At 49.2% G+C, this 7,534-nt stretch overlaps 1 pseudogene; it reads right to left on the bottom strand.

The window, feature by feature from the left end:
• Nucleotides 1-251: 251 nt before the first annotated feature.
• LOC121843860 lies at nt 252-1,243 on the bottom strand (annotated as a pseudogene).
• Nucleotides 1,244-7,534: the final 6,291 nt, after the last annotated feature.

Below are 7,534 nucleotides of genomic sequence, written 5' to 3'. Positions count from 1 at the left end.
CCCACCCTACCTCTTCCAGGTAACCCTGACCCTAACCCACCCTACCTCTTCAGGTAACTGACCCCGACATTTCATTTTACATTTGAGTTATTTAGTAGACAGTCCAGAGTGACTTACAGTTAGTGCATTCATCTGAAGATATCTAGGTGGGACAACCACATATCACAGGCATAGAAAGAACATGTTTACTCAATACATTGGCTATCAGCAAAGTTAGCGAGAAGGAGTCAAGTGCAAGTATAAGGGGGGATTCGAGGTGAGTGGGATTATATAAAATACTCTTTGAAGAGGTAGGATTTCAGGGGCTTTCGGGAGATGGGCAGGGACTCTGCTGTCCTAGCTTCAGGGGGAAGCTGTTTCCACCATTGGGGTGCCAGGACAGAGAAGAGCTTGGACTGGGCTGAGCGGGAGAGATGCCCTCCTGTAGGGGTCGGATGGCCAAGAGACCTGAGGTGGCAGAAAGGAATGTTCGAGTTGGGGTGTAGGATTTGAGCGTAGCCTGAACGTAGGGAGGGTCAGTTCCTCTTGCTGCTCTGTAGGCAAGCACCATGGTCTTGTAGTGGATGCGAGCTTCGACTGGAAGCCAGTGAAGCGTGCAGAGGAGCGGGGTAACATGGGAGAACTTGGGAAGGTTGAACACCAGGTGGGCTGCAGCGTTCTGGATAAGTTGCTGGGGTTTGATGGCACAAGCAGGGAGGCCAGACGAGAGAGAGTTGCAGTAGTCCAGACGAGAGATGACAAGTGCCTGGATTAGGAACTGCACAGCTTCCTGTGTGAGGTAGGGTCATACTCTACGGATGTTGTAAAGCATGACTCTGCAGGAGTGAGTCACTGCTTTGATCTTTGCAGATAACGACAGTGTGTTGTCCAGGGTCACGCCAAAGTTCTTTGCACTCTGGGAGGGTGACACTGTAGAGTTGTCACCCATGATGGCGAGGTCTTTGAGCGGGATGGCAGCTCTGTTTTGTTGAGCTTGAGATGGAGGGCCGACATCCAAGCTGAGATATCTGCCAGGCACGCAGAGATGCGTGTTGCCACCTGGGTGTCAGAAGGGGGAAGGAGAAAAGTAGTTAAGTGTCATCCTCATAGCAGTGATAGGACAGACCAATGAGAGGATATGACAGAGCTGAGTGACTTGCTTTATAGAGAGAAGAGGAGAGGGCCTAGAACCGAGCCCTGGGGGACACCAGTAGTGAGAGTACATTGTACAAACACAGATCCTCTCCACAGCGACTAGGGCCATTTTGAAGTCAGAGGGGGAAGGTGGTCAGGGAAGAGGAATGGGAGAAGGTCTCCAGAGATGGTCTGGAGAAGGGAGGAGGGGATGGGGTTGAACAGGCAGGTTGTCAGGTGGCCAGACCTCACTAATTGCAGTATTTCATCTAGAGAAAGAGGAGAGAAAGGGGTCAAGGTGTAGAGTAGTTCTGTGTGAGTGGGACCAGAGAACTCTATAGGCTGAGTGAATGAGGAAGTGATGAAGTCAACCTTCTTTTCAAAGTGGTTGACAAAGTTGTCCGCATAGAGGGAGGAGGTAGAGGATTAAGGAGGAGGATGTGGAAAATAGTTTCCCAGGGTTAAAGGCAGAAGTTTGACATTTAGTAGAAAGGGTCTTTAGCAGCAGATACCGAGAAAGAGAAGGTAGAAAGGAGGGAGTGAACGGATGTTTAGTTTACCTCCTTTTTTGCTCCGCTGCCTGAAGCCCTATTCTGTAAACTCGCAATGAGTCACTCAGCCATGGAGCAGGAGGGGAGGGCCGAGCCGGCCGGGAGGAAAGAGGACAGTGTGAGTCAAAGCATTCAGAAAGGGAGGAGAGTAGGGTCGAAGAGGCAGAGTTAGGAGACAGGATGGAGAAGGATTTAGCAGAAGGGAGATATTATAGGCTAGAAGAGGAGAGAGTAGTGGGAGAGAGAGAGCGAAAGATTGTGATGGACAATGACCATCTGGGTAGGGGCTGAGTCACAAGGGTTTGGAGGAAAGGGAGACAGAAAAGGAAACAAAGTAGTGATCAGAGACCTGGAGGGGCGTTGCAGTGAGATTAGTAGGCGAACAGAGACCTGGAGGGGTGTTGCAGTGTAGAACAGAGACCTGGAGGGGTGTTGCAGTGAGATTAGTAGGCAACAGAGACCTGGAGGGGTGTTGCAGTGAGATTAGTAGGCGAGACCTGGAGGGGTGTTGCAGTGAGATTAGTAGGCTAACAGAGACCTGGAGGGGTGTTGCAGTGAGATTAGTAGGCGAACAGAGACCTGGAGGGGTGTTGCAGTGAGATTAGTAGGCGAACAGAGACCTGGAGGGGTGTTGCAGTGAGATTAATAGGCGATCAGAGACCTGGAGGGGCGTTGCAGTGAGATTAGTAGGCAAACAGAGACCTGGAGGGGTGTTGCAGTGAGATTAGTAGGCGAACAGAGACCTGGAGGGGTGTTGCAGTGAGATTAGTAGGCGAACAGAGACCTGGAGGGGTGTTGCAGTGAGATTAGTAGGCGAACAGCCTCTAGTAAAGATGAGGTCAAGTGTATTGCCTGCCTTGTGGGAGTGGGAGGGGACTGTGAAAGTGGGAGGCGACTGGGAAAGTGGGAGGGGACTGGGAAAGTGGGAGGGGACTGGGAAACGGTGAGGTCAAAAGAGGCAAGGAGGGGAAAGAAAGAGTTGGATAGAAATTCATCGAAGGCACTCAGAGAGAGGTTGATGTCTCCAAAACGAAGAGCAGTGAGCCATCGTCAGGAAAGGAGCTTATGAATGTTCCAGGCTCATTGAGGAACTTTCCAAGGGCACCTGGTGGATGATAGATGACAATAATGTTAAGCTTGAGTGGACAGGAGACAGTGACAACATGGAATTTAAATGAGGAGATGGACAGGTGAGAGACGGAGAAAAGAGAATCTCCAGTTATGAGAAATGAGTAGCCCTGTTCCACCATGGCGACGACCAGACCCTGACACCTCTCTTCCAGGTAACCCTGACCCACATCGATACCTCTTCCAGGTAACCCTGACCCACATCGATACCTCTTCCAGGTAACCCTGAACCAAACCCACATCGATACCTCTTCCAGGTAACCCTGACCCAAACCCACATCGATACCTCTTCCAGGTAACCCTGAACCAAACCCACATCGATACCTCTTCCAGGTAACCCTGACCCACATCGATACCTCTCCCAGGTAACCCTGACCCACATCGATACCTCTTCCAGGTAACCCTGACCCACATCGATACCTCTCCCAGGTAACCCTGACCCACATCGATACCTCTAACCCTGACCCACATCGATACCAGGTAACCCTGACCCACATCGATACCTCTTCCAGGTAACCCTGACCCAAACCCACATATACCTCTTCCAGGTAACCCAGACCCACATCGATACCTCTTCCAGGTAACCCAGACCCACATCGATACCTCTTACAGGTAACCCAGACCCACATCGATACCTCTTCCAGGTAACCCAGACCCACATCGATACCTCTTCCAGGTAACCCAGACCCACATCGATACCTCTTCCAGGTAACCCAGACCCACATCGATACCTCTTCCAGGTAACCCAGACCCACATCGATACCTCTTCCAGGTAACCCTGACCCACATCGATACCTCTTCCAGGTAACCCTGACCCAAACCCACACTTCCAGGTAACCCTGACCCATTCCCACATCGATACCACTTCCAGGTAACCCTGACCCATTCCCACATCGATACCTCTTCCAGGTAACCCTGACCCAAACCCACATCGATACCTCTTCCAGGTAACCCAGACCCACATCGATACCCTTCCAGGTAACCCAGACCCACATCGATACCTCTTACAGGTAACCCAGACCCACATCGATACCTCTTCCAGGTAACCCGACCCACCTCTTCCAGGTAACCCAGACCCACATCGATACCTCTTCCAGGTAACCCAGACCCACATCGATACCTCTTCCAGGTAACCCAGACCCACATCCTCTTCCAGGTAACCCAGACCCACATCGATACCTCTTCCAGGTAACCCTGACCCACATCGATACCTCTTCCAGGTAACCCTGACCCAAACCCACACTTCCAGGTAACCCTGACCCATTCCCACATCGATACCACTTCCAGGTAACCCTGACCCATTCCCACATCGATACCTCTTCCAGGTAACCCTGACCCAAACCCACATCGATACCTCTTCCAGGTAACCCTGACCCAAACCCACATCGATACCTCTTCCAGGTAACCCTGACCCATTCCAGGGTAACCCTGACCCATTCCCACATCGATACCTCTTCCAGGTAACCCTGACCCACATCGATACCTCTTCCAGGTAACCCAAACCCACATCGATACCTCTTCCAGGTAACCCAAACCCACATCGATACCTCTTCCAGGTAACCCTGACCCAAACCCACATCGATACCTCTTCCAAGTAACCCTGACCCACATCGATACCTCTTCCAAGTAACCCTGACCCAAACCCACACTTCCAGGTAACCCTGACCCATTCCCACATCGATACCACTTCCAGGTAACCCTGACCCATTCCCACATCGATACCACTTCCAGGTAACCCTGACCCAAACCCACATCGATACCTCTTTCCAGGTAACCATGACCCAAACCCACATCAATACCTCTTCCAGGTAACCCTGACCCAAACCCACATCGATACCTCTTCCAGGTAACCCTGACCCAAACCCACATCGATACCACTTCCAGGTAACCCTGACCCAAACCCACATCGATACCTCTTCCAGGTAACCATGACCCAAACCCACATCGATACCTCTTCCAGGTAACCCTGACCCAAACCCACATCGATACCTCTTCCAGGTAACCCTGACCCAAACCCACATCGATACCTCTTCCAGGTAACCCTGACCCAAACCCACATCGATACCACTTCCAGGTAACCCTGACCCAAACCCACATCGATACCACTTCCAGGTAACCCTGACCCATTCCCACATCGATACCTCTTCCAGTAATATTGAATTGCATGTGGGCATTCCTTGTCAAGTTACTACATCTGTTTGGTGAAGGATAACACTTGATCAGCATGTACAGGGCGATGTGCTAGCTAGCTAAGAAACAGTGGAGGTAGTCAGTTGAGCTAACGTAGGCTAATGCGATTAGTATGAGGTTGTAAGTAACAAGAACATTTCCCAGGACATATCTGATATTGGCAGAAAGCTTAAATTCTTGTTAATCTAGGGTGTCCAATGTACAGTAGCTATTACAGAGAAAGAATACCATGCTATTGTTTGAGGAGAGTGCACAGTTTGGAGCATGAAAAGTTATTAATAAACAAATTAGGCACATTTGGGCAGTCTTGATACAAAACTTTGAACAGAAATGCAATGGTTCATTGGATCAGGTGAACTTTGCACATACACTGCTGCTATCTAGTGGCCAATATCTAAATTGCATCTGGGCTGTAATAATACATTATGGCCTTTCTCTGGCATTTCAAAGATGTTGGTACAAAAATATATAAAAAAAGGGGTTGGTTTTTTTTTGTATTATCTTTTGTGTTATATTCTCCTACATTCCTTTCACATTTCCACAATCTTCAAAGTGTTTCCTTTCAAATGGTACCAAGAAAATTCATATCCTTGCTTCGGGGCCTGAGCTACAGGCATTTAGATTTTGGTATGTCATTTTCGGCAAAACATTTTTTTAAAGGGGCCGATCCTTATAAATGAGCGACGGAGAGCAGGCACCGCTGGAGAGAAACGCTGACGGTGACAATCAGCAGCATGTGGAAATTGCTAACGAGGATCAAGGACAAGTTGGCATAATAATGGCAATGTTTGGGACTATCTCTGAGGTTGTGGAAGAGAATGAGGACTGGATGGAATTTGTGGAATGGTTGTGACACTTTTTCTTGGCAAATGGAATTACAGATGAGGCTAAACAGCGCTTTATTCTCTTGTGTGTGTGTGGGACTAAAACCTACAAGCTAATGAGGAATTTGGCTACACCACGGACACTGGGAGTTGCTCTTGTTCAGACTCACCACAATCCAATGCCTTCAGTGATTCAAATTCAACTGCCATTTTCAGAAAACAGGTCAATCTGTTGCTGAATTACGTGAGCTCTGTGAACACTGAGTTTGGGGCTATGTTAGAGGACATGCTCCGTGATAGATTAGCCTGTGGCATTAATGAGGACAGCATACGGCGCCGTTTGCTGGGTGAAGCCACACCGACTTTCAATCTCAAGGGATGGAGATGGCCACCAGTAATGTCAAAAATATTCAAAAGGCCAACAGTGTAAGTTGTGCAGGTGACAAAAGAGGCAGCAGGAAAAAAGCAGGGGAATGTTTTAGATGTGGGGGAACACAAACAACTGTAAGTTCAATGAGTCTGTCTGCCACAATTGCAACAAAAAGAGACATTTAGCTAAAACATGCAGGGGTCCTAGGAGCAAGCCAGAGGGTGGACAGACTGGGCAGGACAAGTTCACAGCAATGAAGCCAGAGTCAGCAGCACACCACCTAGATTCCACACTTCAAGATTGCTTCGATCACGTGGACTGGGATATGTTACGGATAGCATCGGACATTAACATTGATGTGTACGGTGATTCGGTGAGCGAGTTTATTAACAAGTGCATCGCAAGGCAACCGGAAACATGACCGAATACAAACACTGTAGCTATTCCTCCGCAAGGCAATCAAACAAGCTAAGCATCAGTATAGAGACAAAATAGAGCCGCAATTCAATGGCTCAGACACGAGACGTATGTGGCAGGGTCTACAGTCAATCACGGACTACAAAAAGAAAACCAGCCAAATCGCGAACCACGATGTCCTGCTCCCAGGCAAACTAAACACCTTCTTTGCTCGCTTTGAGGACAATACAGTGCCACTGACACGGCCCGCTACCAAAACGTGCGGGCTCTCCTTCACTGCAGCCAATGTGAGTAAAACATTTAAACGTGTCAACCCTCGCAAGGCTGCCGGCCCAGACGGCATCCCTTGCCGCGTCCTCAGAGCATGTGTTTACGGACATATTCAATCAATCCCTATCCCAGTCTGCTGTTCCCACATGCTTCAAGAGGGCCACCATTGTTCCTGTTCCCAAGAAAGCTAAGGTAACTGAGCTATACGACTATCGCCCCCATATCACTCACTTCCGTCATCATGAAGTGCTTTGAGAGACTAGTCAAGGATCATATCACCTCCACCCTACATGACACCCTAGACCCACTCCAATTTGCTTACCGCCCCAATAGGTCCACAGACAATGCAATCGCAACCACACGGCCTCGAACGACTTAGTGGAGCGGGCTGTGCAGACACTGAAAGAGGGGCTCAAAAAGATGACTGAGGGAACCATCACAACTAAGCTCTCTCGGGTTCTTGTTCCAGTACCGCATCATGCCACAAACAACAACAGGTCAAGCTCCAGTTGAGATGTTGATGGGCAAAAAGCCAAAAGCTCACCTTGATCTACCGAGTCCGGACATCAAAGCACGAGTGGAACGTAAGCAGGAGAAACGAAAAGAGAGACATGACCACCACGCGAGGCAGACAGTTAAAACCCAATGACACTGTCTCTATCCAGAACTTC

Source organism: Oncorhynchus tshawytscha, unplaced genomic scaffold (genome assembly GCF_018296145.1).
Source record: "Oncorhynchus tshawytscha isolate Ot180627B unplaced genomic scaffold, Otsh_v2.0 Un_contig_319_pilon_pilon, whole genome shotgun sequence".
Lineage (NCBI taxonomy): Eukaryota > Metazoa > Chordata > Actinopteri > Salmoniformes > Salmonidae > Oncorhynchus > Oncorhynchus tshawytscha.
Note: the sequence above shows the minus strand (reverse complement) of the source record. Positions and strands in the feature narration are given on the sequence as shown.